We start from the raw sequence: 21,690 nt of genomic DNA on the forward strand, positions 1-21,690 counted from the left end.
ATGCCCTCTCCTACACGGAAACCTAACCCTGATAATGAGATGAGATAATGTTAAAAACATTAACTGCAGTTTAATCATGCACCAACGGCAACCCCTATTCGGCTCACTGTTGAGCACGAGTCTCCTCTCAAAATAAGAGGGGTTAGGCGAATAGCCCACCACGCTGGCCCAATGCGGATTGGCAGACTTCACACACCAAGAGAATTCAGAAAATTCTCAGGTATGCAGGTTTCCTCAAGATTTTCCTTCACCGTTTGAGACACGTGATATTTAATTTCTTAAAATGCACACAACTGAAAAGTTTAAGCTGCATGACCCGGACTCGAACTTACGCCCAAATCGAGGGCAGAAGTCATATCCACTGCGCTATCACGGCTTAACTGCAGTATACTTTACAGGAAATTTTAAACACGTTTACAGAAAAAGAGCCGTGATAGCCCAGTGGATATGACCTCTGCCTCCGATTTCGGAGGGTGTGGGTTCGAATCCGGTCCGGGGCATGCACCTACAACTTTTCAGTTGTGTGCATTTTAAGAAATTAAATATCACGTGTCTCAATCGGTGAAGGAAAACATCGTGAGGAAACCTGCATACCGGAGAATTTCTTAATTCTCTGCGTGTGTGAAGTCTGCCAATCCGCATTGGGCCAGCGTGGTGGACTATTGGCCTAACCCCTCTCATTCTGAGAGGAGACTTGAGCTCAGCAGTGAGCCGTATACGGGTTGATAACGACGGCGACAGAAAAAGTGTCACAGCGTTCCGCAACGTAGTTTGTTCTGTCACGACTGTTTCTAGGTTAATTAAAGCACGCGACAGTTATACGGGACAAAGGGAGCAAACATTTTTGACATTTGTAGGTAGCATCGCAGCTAGTGGCGAGGAGTGGCTATATTTTTCTAGGATTCCGTATACCTGAAGAATAAAAAACGTATTTACAGAACACTTAGTAATCCGTTCGTCAGTTTTTGTTTTATTCTGAACTAGCGGACGCCCGCGACTTCGTCCGCGTGAAAGTCGTTGTAAACTTTCAACTACCCCTATCCTACCACTACCCTACCCGTACCCTACCCTACCCCTGCCCTACCCCTACCCTACACTACCCCTATCCTACCCCTAAAACCCTACTCTTTAAGGCTGCACTTCTTTATTTATTCCCCCAACCGCGAGTCGAGTCGAATCTTTACACAAAAATAATCCATATAGCATGAATTAGTATTCACGCGCGATGGTTTAGCGTATTTCTTGTATAACTTTGGTGTTTCTTTACCGATTTTTATGATTCTTTTTTTATTGAATAGGTAATAATATTAACTTTTTTAGTTAGGGATGAGTGATGAGTGTTATAAACATAAGAGTAGACAAATATAATTAGAAAGCTCCGAACTGCTAAGCTATTGGGAGTTACACGTGTTATTGTGAGTCAACCATAAAAGATAGACATATATATGCTGTTGTGTTTTTATAGATAATTTTAAGGAAAACATTTCCGTCATACATGATTTCTATGTAACTTTAACCATTAAGGCTGTACACGCGACGGAAGCTTAAAAAATTGAGTAACTTCTCCCGTTTTCTCAACATTTCTCTTCACTGCTCTGCTCCTATTGATTGTAGCGTAATGAAAAGTATACTATAACCTGCCCAGGAGTATGTAAAATAATTGTACCAAGTTTCGTTAAAATTCGTCCAGTAGTTTTTGTTTCTATAAAGAACATACAGACAGACAGACAGACAGACAGACAGACAGACAGACAGACAGACAAAAATTTTACTGATTGCATTTTTGGCATCAGTATCGATCACTAATCACCCCCTGATAGTTATTTTGGAAATATATTTCATGTACAGAATTGACCTCTCTACAGATTTATTATAAGTATAGACAAGTTAGTCCTTGACTACAATCTCACCTGATGGTAAGTGATGCAATTTAAGATGGAAGCGGGCTAACTTGTTAGGAGTAGGATGAAAATCCACGCCCGTTTCGGTTTCTACACGAGATCGTACCTAAATCACTTGGCGGTAAGTACGTCTTTGCCGGGTGGTAACTAGCCACGGCCGACCTGGACTAATTCGGAAAACCTCAATCGGGGATCAAACCCAGGACCTCCGTCTTGTAAATCCACCGCGTATACCACTGCGGCACGGAGGCCATCAAACTCTTCGGAGACTTTCGTCTTCAGACACTGAGGAATTTCAGACGTAAAGATGTCACGGAGTTCCGGGAAACTCCGTAACAAGTAATTATATAGATAACTAGCCGACGCCGCGCGGTTTCACCCGCGTGGTTCCTGTTCCCGTAGGAATATGGAGATAATATATAGCCTATAGCCTTCCTCGATAAATGGGCTATCTAACACTGAAAGAATTTTTCAAATCGGACCAGTAGTTCCTGAGATTAGCGCGTTCTATCAAACAAACTTTTCAGCTTTATAATATTAGTATAGATTATAAAGCATTTGGACAGGACAACATCTGTTGGGTCTGTTAGTACAATCAATTGTACAATTTTACTGATTACGTATAATCTCGCATATAAATGACGTTAATACCTCTCTTATCACAGGTCAACCATCATCGTCAGTCACAAGGTCATAAGTGAGTCATAATTATCAATCTATTGTAACAGACCACTATAGAGTCAGGCCTCCCTGCTTTTATGAGAGAGGATATAGAGTTGCAAGTTCGTTCATGACACTCCCATGATATGCGGGCGACGGGGGAAGGACTGCGCGGGTATAAATATCAAAATATGTACAAGTTACTTGGAGAGAAATGAGCCAACAACGAGTGAGAACAGAACAAAAAGTGAGATTTCAATTTTAAGTTTAAAAAAACTACAATATTATTTTTACCATCGAAAAACCATGTTACTTTTTTTTATAAAATTATAGATAAAAACGTCAGCCAAGTGCATGTCAGGCTATGTGCGATATAGGGTTCCGCAGTTGTATGTCAATGATACCGACTTACGGCCAGTTTCTTCATTGTAATTAACAGTCAAAGTAACGTCATAAAGCAAAAGTGACGGTTTTAATCACGGAAAAATAAAGTCTTCTTTACTACTTACTACTTTATTTTTACATGAAGAAACTGGCTGTTAGAACGGTGATTTTTGGTTGATCAACTACAACTCTTTAAATTGTAAGTAGTGATACTTTTCCTCTTAATTTTATTATACTTCTGTATTTTTACGTATCTCTTACGAGAGAGGATCTAGTTGCAAGTTCGTGATGACACTCCCATGATATGCGGGCGACGGGTGGGTAGGACTGCGCGGGTGTGAATACGGGGATAATACATAGCTTATAGCCTTTCTCGATAAATGGGCTATCTAACACTAAAATAATTTTTCAAATCGGACCAGTAGTTCCTGAGATTAGCGCGTTCAACCAAACAAACGAACTCTTCAGCTTTATAATATTAGTATAGACTAGTAGACGCCGCGCGGTTTCACTCACGTGGTTCCCGTTCCCGTAAGAATACGGGAAAATTACATAGCTTATATTCTTTCTCGATAAATGGCCTATCTAACACTGAAAGACTTTTTCAAATCGAACCAGTAGTTCCTGAAATTATCACGTTCAACCAAATAAACAAACTCTTCAGCTTTATAATATTAGTATAGATTGGTCTGAGCAGGTTTCGAACTGTGATCCGAAGCACGTGATTGGCCACCATCACTGAACCCAAGTGGCAGTAAAGTGTGTAAATCCATCTAATATTTTCAAAGGTACGCTCTTACGAATCCGATTGAGAGTATTTGATCTTTGAGACCACATCATCGAAACGGAACGGAAAGTAAAACGCAAGTCCGTTAAGACGCCACTCAATCCGGATAAAATCCCAAGATCCGGTTGTTGGGCCGCTGTGACCGTGTATGCGGGTAAACGGAGCCGGTGGAAATGAAAACTCCTTTGAAAAAGCCGACATTGTAAATAATTTAGTTGCCCTGTTATATATATGTATTTTTGTTGGAGTTTACTTTAGAATCGATTTTTCATATATAGCCCCCGGTATGAAAAAATAGGGGTGGTAAAATTCGATGAACGAAAGGTGCGCAGAATACGTTGCGCACCTTTCACTAGGCGCTGCTCTCTCTCTGGGACTCTCTTATGTTCTCGAGGAATTTATGAAGAACTGAATTTTACATACAGCCGTGTACATAATATAATTATTTATACAACTTTTTTTTATTCTTTACAAGATAGACCTTTACTGAAATCTCACCTAATGGTAAGTGTTGATGCAATCTAAGATGGAAACAAGCTAGATTATCAGGCGTCGGATGAAAATCCACACCCACTTCGGTTTCTACACGACTTCGGTACTGTAACGCTAAATCGCTTGGCGGTACATCTTTGCCGGTGATAACTATCAACGGCTGAAGCCTCCCACCAGCTAGACCTGGACCAAATAAGAAAACCTCAATCGGCCCAACCGGGGATCGCCCGCCCAAGACTTCTTGTAAATCCACCGCGCATACCACTGCGCCATGGGGGCCGTCTATAACAAATTCGTTTAAACATTATTACAATAAGTACCAACCGTTTAAATATATTTTTACCAGAAAACTCTTGAGCATTGTTTAAAGCGGGTTTATTATTTCTGCGCTCCATTTGCGAGATGAAACCGTCGGTAGAAGCCAGCACAAATAAACAAATCGTTTTTATGTGTTATTATGTATTAACTGATTGCTTAGCCATTGGATAGAAGCAAGCGTTACTTTGCGGAAGTTCATCATAAATATATAATAATTAATTTAATTTGCTATGATCCGCGAAAAGCCGACGAACATACGACAAGGTCACCCAGGTCCGACAAAATTCCTGCGTACGTTTCACCCCGAAACCGGAGCATCCTCAGGAGATGTTGACTCTACAACGTGCGATTGCACGTGCAAGTCAGAGGTCTTTTCCACTTTTCTGTTAAGATTTTGTTTGAAAACCTCTCTGAGCGCGGAGCGAAGCGGTACAAAAAGTGCTGCTAAAATTGGCTGAAAATACGACAATACGAAAATAAAAATAAAACCATAAAACAATAATACAACTACATGTATAATTCAACTAAACAGCAGTAGGTATAATTTAAAAATTCGGTTTTTTTTTTTTCAACATTTTAGAACTGTAATCAGTGGTTAGGTTAGCTTGTGATGTTTTACTTGCTCAATAATTATTATTGTTTGTGTTTTCTTATTAAGTAATTATAATTCATTTGATAGTCAACTCAAACTTAGTAAATAAAAAATCTTAAAAAATATATTGCTTAGCGGACGCCCTTAGACCTCTTTAATCCAGCTCTTACAATGATATCGCTGTAAAAATGGATTAACTTCTCCGTTTTCCCAACGTATTCCTTCACTGCTCTGCTCCTGTTGATGTGATGAAAAGTATATATGACCTGCCCAGGAATGTGACGAATAATTATACCAAGTTTCGTTAAAATTCGTCGAGTAGTTTTTGTTTATACAGACATACAGACGAAAATTTTACTGATTATATTTTTGGTATCAGTACCGATCACTTATCAACCCCTGATAGTTATTTTGGAAATATATTTCACTAGCTGACGCCGCGTTTTATCAACCGCGTGGTTCTCGTTCACGTAGGAATACGGGGATAATATATATATATATAGCTTTCCTCGATATATGTGCTATCTAACACTGAAAGATTTTTTCAAATCGGAGCAGTAATTCCTGAGATTAGCGCGTTCAAACAAACAACAAACAAACAAACTCTTCAGCTTTATTATATTAGTATAGATATACAGAATTTACCTCTCTACAGAATTATTATAAGTAGGTACCTAATAAGATATAGATTAAAAGGCTTCAATATAGGTTAACGTTAGAAAATAATTAAAAACAAATTAATATGACAGTTAATTACTTAGGACGAGCGTCTTTATATTAAGTTTCCCTATTACGTGTTTCCGAGAAGTGCTATGACCAAACTAATCTACAAGTTTAATATGTACTATACAAATTTGCACTGCGCCTGTTTACATGTGATACACTCCGCCCTGTGGCTTTACCCGCGCCAAACTTGGATGACAAATACAGAGTTCGAGTCCTAGATGAGGTTGTGAAATGTTGGTTGGTAACTAACTGGGTGGTAACTAGCCACGGCCGAATTAAAATAATAGGTCTTTACCATCGATATCCTTATCCTAGTAATATTATAAAAGGTTTAATGGTCTTTACCTATGAAATTACCTTGTTTGGCTAAGATTTTCTAGTTCTATTCTATAATTTTAAATTAATTTTATTTTCAAAACATGGAATCCTTTTTCCCAAAGTAGTCTTTTGTTTATTGATTAGTCTTACATTTTCATCGCATTTCAGTCTTCCATATTCACCATACCTTGCGCCTACAGACTAGTACTTTTTTTAGAATTTGGATAACTTCTTGGCGATAAATAAATTCAATACCCGACAAAAAAAAATGCCTTTGAAGAATTTGTTGCTTCCCGTCTAGCTTATTTCTTTAAAAAGGGCATATATTTATTTTAGGCGAGCATTTTCGTTTCTTTTGTAAGAAATCTTATACAGTATTTTTAGATTTAGCTATAAAAAAATATAGTATGCTTAAATAAAGCAGTATTTTATGTAATAAGCAAAATAAGTAAATAAGCAAAAAAATCAACATATATTTTTAGAAAACATTTATTTACTAAGACAAGCTAGACTGAAGAATATATTACTAGACGCTATTGCATTTGTTGAAAACTAAATGTTCATGAAGATTTAAATGGAAATTTTCTTTGTTAGATATCAGTGTTGAAAATATAGTATATTTGCTTACTATTTATTCCTTCCTTATATAGTGCGTAGACCCATAATATCTATCCTACTAATATTATAAACGCGAAAGTTTGTATGGATGATTGTTTTATGTTTGTTACTCTTTAACGCCGCTACTACTGAAGCGATTTGGCTGAAATTCGGGATGGAAATAGATTTTACTCTGGAATAACACATAGGCAATTTTTGATCCCGAAAAACTCAATGGTTTCCCGAGATTTGCGAAAACTGATAATAGATTATATGAATGTTTGTTACTCTTTCACGCCTCGACTACTGAACCGAATTAGCTGAAATTTTGAAATTGGTATTGTGATATATTATAGCATGGATTAACACATAGGTTACTTTTTATCTCGGAAAAATCCATGGTTCCCGAGGGATTTGTGAAAAACTAAATTCCACGCAGACGTCCGCTCGTAGTACAATACTATATATTATAGTACGATTGGCAACCCTACCACCAAGGCACGCTACCCCACTGCCTCTACGGTGACGATTATAACTGATAGTGATCATTATAGAGTCAATTATTATTGCCCTAATGCCGCTGTATTGGTTATCAGAATGTAAAGAACCGAGACGCCCGAGACTTCGTTGAAATTTAGTGTTTTACAAATCCCGCGGGAACCATGGATTTTCCGGGATAAAAACGCCAATTTATATCTATACCTATGATAAATGACTGTCAGATATTATACAAACACCAACCCTGTAACCAAGTGGCACGTCGATTCTCTTTCTACGATCGCTAACGCTTCGAAAACTAAAGAAATGTATGGGAATGACAGATCTTGATCACGTGACCTGTCGATAGCAAATGCCAATTTCAAAATTAATTTAATAGATATAAAGATTACCCCCTACAATCTCACAAACTTTATCTCTTTAACCAACTTCCAAAAAGGAGGAGGTTCTACGTTCGGTTGTACGTATGTTTTTTTTTATTGTAGACTAGCGAACGCCCGCGACTTCTTCCGCGTGGAATTTAGTTTTTCACAAATCCTTCGGGAACCATGGATTTTTCGGGATAAAAAGTAGCCTATGTGTTAATCCAGAGTAAAGTCTATTTCCATTCCAAATTTCAGCCAAATCGCTTCAGTATTAGCGGCGGTAAAGAGTAACAAACATCCAAACATCCATACAAACTTTCACGATTTTAATATTAGTAGGATAGGATTTCCTTTCAGTTTCGTAGACTTGTAGAACGACTGTAGAGATGTCAAATTAACCAATACACGTATATTTTAAATTAAATTAACTTACATGTTGTTTGCAGTATAGTAATATAAAATTTTATGAAGGCATAATGAAATTTTACTACAATTCAATTCTCCACAATATAGGATAGTCAATAATATTTTATTAATAACGGTCGAACTTTGAACATTATAGATATCTATTTTTATGTATAGATCTACGTATTAGTATTAGTTATATATACTTTAAACAATATAATGTATTACCTAACAGGAAACGTAACAGTAGGAATGTTATGTGGAAGGATATAGCAAAGTTATTATCATCGAAATAATTTTTAATTCAATATTTTATGTACTTAATGACCTAGTAGTATTTATAAAAACGAATATAATAATTAGGTCCTTCGCTTAGGCGCTCCGTGTGTTTCTCCGCATCGCTGTATCTGTGGAGAGCTAGTCGATATACTCGGACACCACGGTCTTTCTTGCAGTAGGAGTACTGGCCGTATTCCGCGGCACGCTAGCCTGAACGACATCATACGTCGTGCTCTTGTCACCGCCGGCGTGCCAGCCGTTTTGGAACCTAACGGTTTGGCGCGTGACGATGGTAAGAGACCAGACGGCATGTCTTTGATGCCATGGAAGATGGGTAGGCCTTTGGTGTGGGACGCGACTTGCGTAGACACCCTTGCGCCTTCACATCTTCCTGGTACGATGGGATGTGCAGGCGCTGCTGCTGCATCAGCAGAGACCCTCAAGCGGCGCAAATATAGCAATCTCGTCGGAGATTACATATTTGAGCCGTTTGCGGTCGAAACACTAGGACCGTGGGGTCCGAGTACACGCTTTCTTTACAAAGAAATTGCAAAGCGTTTAATCGACACCTCCCGTGACCAGAAGGCTGGCCTATATTTAGGCCAAAGAATTAGTATTGCCATACAACGTGGCAATACTGCCAGCCTTCTGGGCACTTTACCTATGATCGTCGATTCGGACGAATTCTACGACGCCTGAGCCTTTAGATATAGTTTAAATTTAGTATATTTTCTTTTTAATTTTTATAATATGTAGTTATAGATATTTAGGTACGTAGTTTTAATATTATTGTAAAACTTTATAAATTTGAATGAATAGAAATAATTACACATTAGGTCCTTATGTAATGTACGTACCTATATATTAAAATCACATAACATACTTTATATCTAGCACCATGTCCTGTAACCAAAATCGTTAATGAAAGTCATAAACTTGGGTACTAACCAGATAACTTTCACCAAGTACATCGCATATCGCGCAATCAACTCAAAATGACTCCACTCACCTGATAAAACGCGAAAATCACTTAAAATCCGCCCAAAAGCCAGTCATAAACGTCAAAAACTCACCACTGTACTAAGGAAACCAAATAATCACACAAAAATCAGTTAAAAAATTAAAAAAAATGTAAACTCGGCCAAAAATAATCACTACTAAATAAACAATAATTTACAATTAACACAAACTGATTTAATTTCCAATTTTTTTTTATTACGCACGTGTGAAAATTCGTTCAAGCGACACACATCCGTTACGCGCGGCATCCGAAAGCGTACTGAAGTCTGAAAGTGTAAACGCGATGCTCTGAAACGCCCTGCCCTTCGTGCCTCCAACCTCTTACTGGAAAAATTTTCACTGTCCTCAAAACTGTTTTCAACCTTGTTACATATTAATCAAGGTTGATAATCGTATGCGTGTGTGCTTAGAGATAGTTCCAAGATTAATCATAGATAGTTGTTTGATCTGGGAATCTGTTTACGGGCCGGTCTTGTTAAGATTATGATCGAATATGTGAGCCTATTTCGCGCCTTGAATTCTTTGGTAAAATTCATTAAGAAGCTACTCTCTATGATTCATAAATACTTACTGTTCTATAGGTCGATAATTAAAACAAGTATTTTGTGCGTATAATTTGCAAATTTTATAGAATTTTGTACCTAAAAAAACGTGGTCCAGTTAGGTCGATTCGATTTCGAGAAGGTGAAGCAACCCAGCTAGACAATATTTGGGAAATTTAGTCGGGAATTTTCGCGATATCTCTTCATCAAAAATTTCTCAGTGAAGACAAACGTCTTTGAACGATGCATGTTGCTAATGAGGACCTATGGATCTGAGATTTGATAGCTAAAGCTCCATAAGAAGGCATCATGAGTCACTCAGAGGGTGATAGAGCTATAATTCGGTTAGGTTTCTCTGCGAAAAGCAGGTAAATGAGAGAAGAACCAAACTTAGCGACATAGCTTATCGAAACGCAACTTAACAATGGTTAGGGCACATAATTCGAAGAGCCGATGAACGTTGAGGTCCAACAGCGACCCCGTACCGGAAAGTTAAGTGATGATCGACCCCGCATGAGGTGGACTGGCGAAATCGAGCCAGTCGCAGGGATTCGCTGGTTACAGGCGGCTTAGGATCGTGATGTTTGGAAGTCCCTACAAAAGGCCTATTCCTACAGTGGACGTCCATCGGCTGATATGATGATGATAATTCGCAAAAGCGGGGCGCATTTCATCTTTCTCATTCTATAGTATCGTGACATACACAGATAGATAGAGGTTTCAAAACTTGCACTAGTGAGTAAAAACATACAGAATATCCCTTGGTGTAGAAACAGTCGTTCGCCCCGGGTGGTTATGTACTGGGGCATATGTATGTTGATATGTTACAACTAAATTGTGATCTAAATTGAATACGTATAAGGTTTAATAACAGAAGAGACGTAATAGCCCAGTAGATATGACCTCTGAAGGTTTGAATCCGGTCCGGGGCATGCACCTCCAACTTTTCATAAATGTGAATTTTAATAAATTAAATATCATGTGTCTCAAACGGTGAAGGGAAAACATTGTGAGGAAACCAGCACATCTGAGAATTTTCTTAATTCTCTACGTGTGTAAAGTCTGCCAATCCGCATTACTAAGGGACTAAGGCCTAACCACACTCATTCTGAGAGGAGACTCGTGCTCAACAATGAGCCGAATATGGGTTGTTAATGATAACAGCGTAACCGGAAATATCGCTGTCTATTCCGTTACGTTGGAACGAAAGAGAAGGGACTGGAAGTACTACGCCGCTATTGGTTGGCATTTTGTCTATTTCTCATCACGATATTATGTCTTCGGCCGCATGCTAGGCACACTTACAAGGAGCTTAATCAGTAAGATTGGAGACATGATCCCTCATGATATACCGAAGAAAATATAATATTTGGAAAATTGTCGAACCAACCCGTTTTCAATATTTCGTCTCACCAAAGGTCGTCTCTGAGAGACCGCTTTAGCGATAATGCCATCTTTGCATGCTATTATTTGCATATATGTATATGTAGTATATATAGTATATGTAGTATATATAGTATATGTAGTATATATAGTATATGTAGTATATATAGTATATGTAGTATATATAGTTTAATATGTATATCTAGTATATCTAGTTTTTTTTTTAATTGTTTTTTATTTACTAAATTTTTAAGAAGATGCTTTTAAAGAACAAACACTTTATTTTTTAAATACAAGCAGACGAAGTCGCGGGTACCAACTAGCACAAAATAAACCGCCACAAGATTATATTGATAATCCCGTTACGTCAGCAAAACAATTAATCCAATGACGAAAAACAAAATGGTTGAAAATGCTAAGTAGACAGCAAAAAATGGCTGAAGAACGACAGAAAATGTATATTTTAAGCAAAATAATCTCGACTGAGGCAAAGAGAATGGGATTCAGAGAATAGTTGAGTTCACAATAATTTCGTTGTGACTGAGAAAATAATAGTATATTTCTTATTAAAACAGTATTCATTTTATAACATAGACATAATGATATTATTATAGGGCATTTCAGTTATATCTGTGATAATTATAACTGAAATAACTATAAAATGTCTGTTTTGATGGTTATCGCTCCAAGTCTCAGACCAATTATAGAAGGACCTGTATCGAATTCATAGTCACGAACAAAATTGTCTGACATTTTTTGAGGAAAACGAACTCAGATTTGGTCGTAAAAGAAACGTCTAGTGAAGCAGGTCCTATACAATAATTGGTCTGAGCACCAAGATTTCCCAGATTCAGTCAGGATTCACTTTTACTTATGAGATATTGACTTTAGCGAATAAAAACTGGCTTATATGTTGTTCAATATCCTCCTCTATCTTCGAGTGAAAGTCCCATTAAAATCCGTTCCCAAGATTAGCCCGGACAAACAGACAGACAAACGATTTTTTTAAGTTTTGCTATGTTCTACTATCGTATACCCAAATTAGACTTCAATTTTACCTACTGGTAAAGAGGTAAAGTTTGTGTGTACTGGTAATCTCTGGATCTATAATTAAACTTATTTTGAAAATTATTTTTCCTCTAAAAAGCCACGTTATATTTTGTCCCCATATTCTCACGGGAACGGGAACTACGCCAGTGAAACCGCGAGGCGTCTGCTAGTAATCTATGAGGAGTGAAGTAGAGGACGACTTACACCTCATTCGCACGAGAGTTTTTTAACGGACGTTAAAAAAGCGTTCAAATGCAACAAATGCATTCCTAAGAACAGTGTTGCATTTTCAATTGAGCGTTGGAAATAGACCTGCATTCAACTTAATACTATACGCAACGCCCGCTAACGCTGGGTTTTTAACGCATCGCTTTTTTAACTCTCGTGCAAATGAGGCCTTAACGTATCGCTATTTTAGCTCTCGTGCGAATGAGGACTTAAAGTCTACAATCTCTCGTGTATTTATACCGTTGCAGCTGGTCGTGACGTTGGCGAGGGATCGTTGCGTTGGTTGAACGTTGGACGTAATCGCTGCTGAATGCTTTTAGCGCTTATCAGCCGGTGGGCGGTCAACCTTAATAATTTCCAGAGCATAGAAATTCGGATACAATAATATCCGTGAATAGAATGTACCGTGGTGTGGTTCGAAGCGCTAGAGATCATATTTTCCATATATGATACTAATACATGGAAATTAAAAAAAAAACACGTTTTTAGCACGCACTAAAAATATTGGATTTAAGTCACTATTTTTTTGGAACCCTGACAGCAAACCCTTTGTAAAAAAAATTTGATATCCATATCAAACAGCCAGTCCACCATTTTGGGGAGGCCACCATATTTAATTTGTAATGATGTTTCTTACCTAGTCATGCAGTGTCATCAGAACTCAGAGCGTGTGCAAAATTTCATCCTAATCGAAAACCGGGAAGTCAGGGTCAAATTAAGATTCCAAGATTTGTCTTTCCTACATAGTTAAAGTGATTGGGGAGGCCGCCATATTGGATTTGTAATGACGTTTCTTACCTAGTCATGTAGTTACCTAGTCATCAGAACTCAGAGCGTGTGCAAAATTTCATCCTAATCGAAAACCGCGAAGTGTGTCAAATTAAGATTCCAAGATTTGTTTTTCTTAGTTACAAGTGAAGCTAATATAAGCGTATTAATTAGAACCTAAAGCTACAGTAAATAAATACTAAAGCGGTCGGACTCATCACCGAGGGGTGGTGGTTCGATCCCCAGATCCGGAGAGGCACTACAAAAACTGTTGTTACAAATAGTACCTGCTTCCCGCCTATTTCGTATAGATAAGTGTCGCCGCCTAGCGTATAGTAGCGTCATTTCATTTCATACTTTTATGACTTCCGGTTATTATAGTTAAATTTAATTAAGTAACAATGATTATCAATCCGAACAGTGGAGAGGTTATTATTAATTATTGATATAAATATAATTATTTATTTTACATGATATAAATTCATCATTGGTTATTTTACTCTTGACAACTATGACGTCACGTTATCATTTAGTTTGTATTTAATTTCTCAACTTTGTGTTTCGATATTTTAATATTATTTTACGATCCTTATAAACATCTTTTAATTATTAATGTGTTTTAGATAGAATTATAACGTTTGGTTTGTATAATACTCCGGAACTATTATTAAAACGTACTTGTATTGTTAACATATTCGTGCTACCAACAGTAGACACTAACTTTGCAAATATTATAAAATAGAGGGTTGTTGAGCAGATTCATTGATATACTACCATCAGCGTGTAATATTAACATTATAGCGGAAGCTATGCTGAAATTGTTATCGAATAAATTTGTGTACAGTGAAAATATTATTTTACTTCTCCCACCTTCTGTTACACTGTTTAAAAATTTAAACTGTCGCGAGTATTATCTAATTACGATTTAGTTACGTAATGGTGGTATGATTTACAATCGTCATCATCATATCAGCCGATGGACGTCCACTGCAGGACATAGGCCTTTTGTAGGTATTTCCAAACATCACGATCATAAGCCTGCATCCAGCGAATCCCTGCGACTCGCTTGGAATCGTCAGTCCACCTGGTGGGGGTCGACCAACACTGCGCTTTCTAGTGCGGATAGTGTCATTCTAGCACCTTTGGAACCCTAACGTCCATCGGCTCTTGGAAATACTCAGATATATGTATATACTTGGTTTACGAAATTAAATATCACGTGTCTCAAACGTGGAAGGAAAACATCGTGAGGAAACCTGCACCCCAGAGAATTTCTTAATTCTCTGCTAGTGTGAAGTCTGCCAATCCGCATTGGGCCAGCGTGGTGGACTACTGGCCTCACCCCTCTCATCCTGAAAGGAGACTCGAGCTCAGCAGTGAGCCGTATATGGGTTGATAACGACGACTTGGTTTACGTAGATCGCAACCTCTTCTAACCTGGACCACTCCTCAAACCATGCCTGCACCGTCCCAGCGCAAGATAATGCCTTTGTGCGGACCCAGTGTTGCACGATATTCCATACAAATTCCTATTGGACAGTACAGCCCAATTGCCTCTGAAGGCCTTTGATACTAAGCACCTATTTATGTACCTATTACTTGAGATCATAGAGTACTTTGTTTTTGTAGTCCATACTAAGTTTTGCCCAGTACTGACCACGCTGGGCATGCGGATTGGTCAGCGCAGAGCTAGATTACTCGCGCCGGTGTCGCTGCTGCCCGACACCGGCCTGAGGCATTTTCTAATCTAGCCTGTGGGAATGGATATATATATATTCGTCGGTCGCCAGAGCCTCGTCGGTTCATCTGCAGGGTGCACCACGAGCAGGTGAGGTTGGCAGAGACAGACTGGTACTAGCCTCCCCCTTACACCCTTAAGTGCTGAAATGGCGACCCCGCACTACTTTATTCGCTGCATACAGGTGGCTCAGTATCGTGATATTTGGAAGTCCCTACAAAAGGCCTATGTCCTGCAAAGACGTCCATCGGTTGATAGGATGATCATGATGATAGAGTACTTCTAACATACTAATATTCTAGCCACAGTCCGTGATTCTAGCATACTTAAGGCTGAGGCCGCAATACGTTTTTTTTCAGCAAGCGATTAATCGCTACAACCGCGAAACCGCTCGAGACGCACACGCCACGATTAAAAATCGCGAAACGACCCGCAGTTTGAAGATGGATTTCAAGGTAGCATTATATTTTTTTTTATCTCAGCCTCCGGCAGTGTCATCCAATTATTTATTAAGTGTTAAAACTTCCTCCCAAAGTTTATTTTTGATTTATTCCTATCGCTTTAACCGCGGGCGGTTTTTTGGTCATTATTCGCATTTTACAAAGCAGAGTGAGCGAGCGAGCAATTTCACCCATGTCATCCATCGAGTCGGATTCTGTTTTAAATGAACCAGATTATGAAAGTTTTATATAAAAAAAATGCGAAAATATAAATAAAAGAGGCAAAGGGGTCGAAAGTATACATCGATTTTCACGCGGACGAAGTCGCGGGCATCTGCTAGTTACTTTAAAAAGATAATAAGTATGAGTATGTAGTTTGACCCCTATCATTTGATGGCCAAGTAGCAAAACATTAAGATACAAAGCCTACGAACGTCAGCAAGGGAAACAATTAAGTACAAATGAAGAACTCTTTATCTCCCATCTTCTTACGACAAACAGTGGTCGGGCACTTAAACGGACTCGCTACTTCCTGTGATTCGACTGAAAAAAACTTAAACGAAAATCTGAACGTTTATATACCACAAAAGTCCGTTACTGACTGATTTATCTACTGTGTGTTGATAAATCAGTCAGAAAGCAGATAGTCAGGGGCGCAGCTACCACCGTATCAACGGGGCCCTAAAGGGGCCCCCAATGTGATTAACTTTTAGGGGCAGCAGGGGTTGAGGTTGCAAACGCGTATGATTTAACACGTAATTTTGCAATATGATATTTATTACAAATCTTGAATCATGTCTTAATCTTCATAATGGTGTGATAGACATCATACGTGACTCCAGATAGGTAGGCATCGATGTATGTAGATTGCTGAACAAGCATGTTTCATTGCTGGATCGCGGAAACGATGGCATTCGTCGCAAGCGTTGCAACCTACTGAAGGTACCAGCGCTCGTAACCCGTGTGAAAGCAAAAAAATGTAAAATGTAATCAACAATCTCACGTTTTCTGGTGCTTCCCGAAAAAAAACTGTAGAGTACTTCAGAAATGACAAGTAAAAAAATCCGTTTCTTTTTCGCGTGCCCAATCCAATGTTGGAAACATCCTGCACATTGTATTAAGTCAATGTCATATTTATTTTATAAGCTTTTTTTTTGGTATTTTTGTGAGAAATCCATATCCTTCATTTACGCCCACTAATTAATTTTGATACAGGGCCCCATACACAGTACGCCACTGCGGATAGGTATAACGACGTAGGCAATTCGCTAAGAGAATTTCCCAAATATTTTTCTCCAAGGGGAGTTTCTGTAAGATAGTAACCATACCAAATTCACGACGGCGAAGTTGGGATATTCAACTACAAACTAATACTTGATTACTTATTAGATTATAATCTGTCAGTTCTTTGACTCAATCTTAATTTAGTCACAAACAATAGGTTATATTTTACAGTCATAGTACCATCAGGAGAACAGTTTTTTTCGAGAAACTGCATAGTAATGTTGAAGACATCCTACATAGTATTATATTAAGTCTATGTCATATTTATTTTAGGCATTTTTTTGTTTCTTTTGTGAGAAATCCATATCCTTCATTTAGGCCCGCTAATTAATTTTGATACAGGTCCCCACGCTACGCCACTGCGTAGTTATTACGACGTAGGCAATCCGCTAAGAGGATTTCCCAAAATTTATTCCCTCAGGGGAATTCCCGTAGGACAGTAACCAAACCTAATTTACGCCAGCGAAGTTTGGGATATCAGCTACTACTTGATTACTTATTAGATTATAATCTGTCAGTTCTTTCAACGTAATTCGTAGATGCCGGTCTCGTCCCCAAAACTCAATCTTTTTTAGTCACAAACAACAAACAGTTATTTACAGAAATAGTACCATCAGGAGAACAGTATTTTTCCAGAAACTACTTAGAACCATTACTTAAACTATAAAACAATTATTGTAACAAAATAATTTGAGTACTAAAGTGTTTTCGCGGTGTTAGTATTTGACACTGTTATGAAGATGTTGACTAGACTAACCTACTAATATTACAAACGCGAAAGTTTGTATGGATGTTTGGATATTTGTTACTCTTTAACACCACTACTACTGAAGCGATTTGGCTGAAATTTGGAATGGAAATAGATTTTACTCTAAATTTACACAGGCTACTTTTTATCCCCAAAAAAGCATGGTTTCCCGAGATTTGTGAAAATAATGATTTTGATGATATGAATGTTTGTTACTCTTTCACGCCTCGACTACTGAACCGAATTAGCTAAAATTTGGTGTTGAGATATATTATAGCGTGGATTAACACATAGGCTACTTTTTATCCCGAAAAAATCTACGGTATTCCCCGATTCCGAGGGATTTATGAAAAACAAAATTCTACGCGGACAAAGTCCAGGCGTCCGCTAGTATAGAATATTGTTGGCAAACGAGGTAATATTTTGAATCCAAGAGCTTTTACAAAATCCTTATCTACTAAAATAAAGCACAGTATATTATAGAGGAGACATTTTATGGCACCTATATCTTAAGCCGGTGTTATCTCAAGCAAGAATAAATAATAACTCTTGAACTACGCTAAAGAAGTGGACACACTGAATCAAGCTAAGTTAAAATACCGACCATAGATTAATTTTAGCGACCTCTGTTTTTTTTTTTATTGTACAAAATACAAAAAGTGTTATATAATTAGGTACATAAATAGCCATCCTCATAAACTTGACGTTTTTATTCTTTACAAGTTAGCCCTTTATTACAATCTCACCTGATGGTAAGTGATGATGCAATCTAAGATGAAAGCGGGGTAACTTGTTAGGAGTAGGATCCACACTCCTTTCGGTTTCTACTCGACATCGTACCGGAACGCTAAATCGCTTGGCGGTACGTATTTGCCGGTAGAGTAGTAACTAGCCAGCCAGACCTGGACCAATTAAGAATACCTCAATCGGCCCAGCCGGGGATCGAACCCGGGACCTCCGTTTTGTAAATCCACTGCGAATACTACTACGCCATGCAGGCCGTCTGTGCTGTGGTTCTCAACAAAGAGGTCCTGGGTTCGATTCGAGTTTGTTTAGATTTTTATAATTTTTAAATTGGCTCAAGTCTAAACAAGTGTCGACTGTATCTTCAAGCGATTTAGCGTTCCGGTATGATGCCACTTAGAGTGGTATCTATAGACGGTATAGGGGCACCCCCAGGGGTGAGTGTCACTCGCTGAGAGTCAAATGCTCAAACAAATAGAAGTTAAATTTGAAAAAGCGTTCAAATAGAACAAATTCATTCCCAATACCTACTTCGTAAGTCGTACCTAAGTTCACACGTCAGCGTTTTAAAAACGCGACGTTTTTTTTCGAACAGTGTTGCATTTTCAATTTTGGGTGTTTGAAGGAAAGACGGCGTCAGCTTCGTCTGCAGAACCTCTCCGCGCTTAAGGAACAAATTGAAGCCCATGAAACGGCTAAGATTATGGAAGCAGAACGTATAGAAGAGGAAAGTATCCGAGCAGATCTTCGTTTAACTTCATACTATATTTGAACGCCTTTTTAACGCTCGTTAAAAAAAACGCTCGTGCGAATGTGGGCGAAATGAAATCCGGTATTCGAAAACCATTTTAATATTACCATGCCATAAAAGAGGCAATTATGCGCCGCCTCGGCGATATTTGCGTTACAATGGATCGTTGTTAATTTTAATTGGATCACTAATAATACAAGTAACAACTATTAGCGGAGCAATAGGGCATACTATAATTACATATTAAAATTATTAGTTACTAAGTTAAAAACTTCCATGTTGGTTCAAATGGCTTGAGTAACTTCGTATATGTAATGTATTCTAAAAGGATCCTTAAAACCTACACCCAAGGCACCAGAGAGGCACAAGAGTAACCAGAGAGAGTCTTTACAAACTGCGTCCTGAAGCCCATAAAAAAAAACAAAAGTCACGCGTCTCCTTGACATCCGCATATCCATACTTTTTTCATAATTTGTATTTCAAAATTTAACACTTACAGCAATTACGTAAATTAATTTATTAATCAATAAAAAAATACTCCATTCACACACTCCAAAATATTTAAAAACACAAGACGCCATTTTTTTAATTAATATTTAAAAATGACTGATGCGACGGTTCGTATCGTACTGACAAGAGAACGTATTCGTTTATGAATTTCATATTCGTGACGGGTACGACACCGTCGTGCTCCGTACGCTCCATCTGTATACATTGATTAATCTGTGGGTATATCATAATATTACAATGTATTTATTAGTATATTTTGATATGTATTTTATTCATTATTGTAGGTATTTGTGTAATATTGTTTATGTTTTAGGATGTAAATTATTTGTATGTATGTGTATTACTAATAATATGTTTATTTTTGTTTTACGCCACCTGCTGATGTTCTTAAGTTTTCCTAAACCGAAGGTTGCCTGGAAGAAATCGCTACTTAGCGATAAGGCCGCCTTTTGTATGCTGATCTCTTCTTAATTTGTTTTTTTTTCACTTGTATTTGTCTTTGTGGTGTGCAAATAAAGTATATCTATCTATCTATGTATTATCTCCACAACCTGCAGATCTACGATCCAGGCAGGTACGCGAAACTTTTAAGAGAACATAAATGAAATCCGGTATTTCAGAAGCATTTAATATTGCCATACAAGAAAGCAATTACGCGCTACCTCGACGATATTTGCCTTACAAATGCCCGTTGTAAACTTTGATTGGATCACTCCACATTTAAGTCCAACTTTCGCGAATGTACGGACAACTTTGTAGTAATAAGTAATACTTCAGTGTTGTGATGCTATACCCTTAAATGAGCAATTCTGGTATAATGGACCGAGAGCCGTGATAGACCAGTTCATATGACCTCTGCCTTCGAATGGCGTATGTTCGAATACTGTCCGAGGCATGCCTTACACAATTCAGTTAGTGTGCATTTTAATAGATTAAATATCGCGTGTCTCAAACGGTGAAGGAACAACATTGTGAGGAAATCTGCATACCAGAGAATTTTCTTAATTCTAAATATCACATGCCTGCAGCGCACGGCTTGACGTCCAATAAAACGTGTGTTGGTCGCGATATGCATGACATCATGCCATGCACATCATCCGTGGCCTGTACTATCTTAAGAAATTCTAAGCATAAAGAAAATCTCTGTAATTCATAGCCTAACTTGGGGCTCGAATCCAGAACATTCTAGGTAACCACTTGATCAGCCAGTTTTCCCCTATACTAATATCATCATTCATCTTTATCAACCCATATTCGGTTCACTGCTGAGCTCGAGTCTCCTCTCACAAGGAGAGGGGTTAGGCCAATAGTTCACCACGCTGGCTCAATGCGGATTGGCAGACTTCGCACACGCAAATAATTAAGAAAATTCTCAGGTATACAGGTTTCCTGACGATGTTTTTCCTTCACCGTTTGAGACACTTGATATTTAATTTCTTAAAATGTACATAACTGAAAAGTTGGAGGCACACCCTCCGGAATCGAAGGCAGAGGTCATTTTCACAGCATGCTAGAGAAGTAAAATTAGCGGTGTTTTAGAGGGTAATCACTGGATCTTATACTGAGCCGATTTTTAAAATACTTCTACCACTAGAAAGCCACGTTAATTGTGAATGTCATAGGCTATATTTTATCCCCGTATTTTCACGGGAACGGGAACTACGCGGGTAAACGACGGGCCGGCGACTATTATTGTATACATTTAAATTATTTTGTTATGTAGAAACTAAATTCCATACAAGCGAAATCTCCGGCATTCGCTAGTTACTCGTACATGTAATTTCTCGAAGGCGCTAAAACGAAGAAAACAGAAGGTTAATTGAAATACAAATTGAAAGAAAATAATTTTGTAATTACATAATTTCGAGCAAGAACAAGTAAGTAGGTACGATAACTGGCTGGATATGTCTGTAACAATATCAAAAGTGCCTACTTGCTAGGGTTGCCAACATTTTTTCAGAAAAATATAGTATTTTTCAGATGTAGCTATAAAAAAATATATTAGACGCTTAAATAAAATAAAGTATATTATGGAATAAGCAAAGAACGACATTAATTTTTAATTATATTTGAAAACCTATGGTTATTTTTTTTTATTTGTTCGTATTATGTTTGGAACTCAATAAGCTAAACAGGCTCAGATAGGATAGACGCTATTGCAT

At 37.9% G+C, this 21,690-nt stretch overlaps 1 protein-coding gene across 1 annotated transcript in view; it reads right to left on the reverse strand.

Moving 5' to 3' along the window:
* The window catches only part of LOC112054624 (sex peptide receptor), a 246,790-nt gene extending 237,165 nt beyond the window's left edge, over positions 1-9,625 (reverse strand). Inside the window, exon 1 of the mRNA XM_052886776.1 lies at positions 9,332-9,625. The gene's annotated coding sequence lies outside the window, so the exon portion shown is untranslated. The remainder of the gene's footprint in view (positions 1-9,331) is intronic.
* Between the last annotated feature and the right edge of the window lie 12,065 nt (positions 9,626-21,690).

The sequence above is a fragment of the Bicyclus anynana genome, chromosome 18, assembly GCF_947172395.1.
Source record: "Bicyclus anynana chromosome 18, ilBicAnyn1.1, whole genome shotgun sequence".
NCBI lineage: Eukaryota > Metazoa > Arthropoda > Insecta > Lepidoptera > Nymphalidae > Bicyclus > Bicyclus anynana.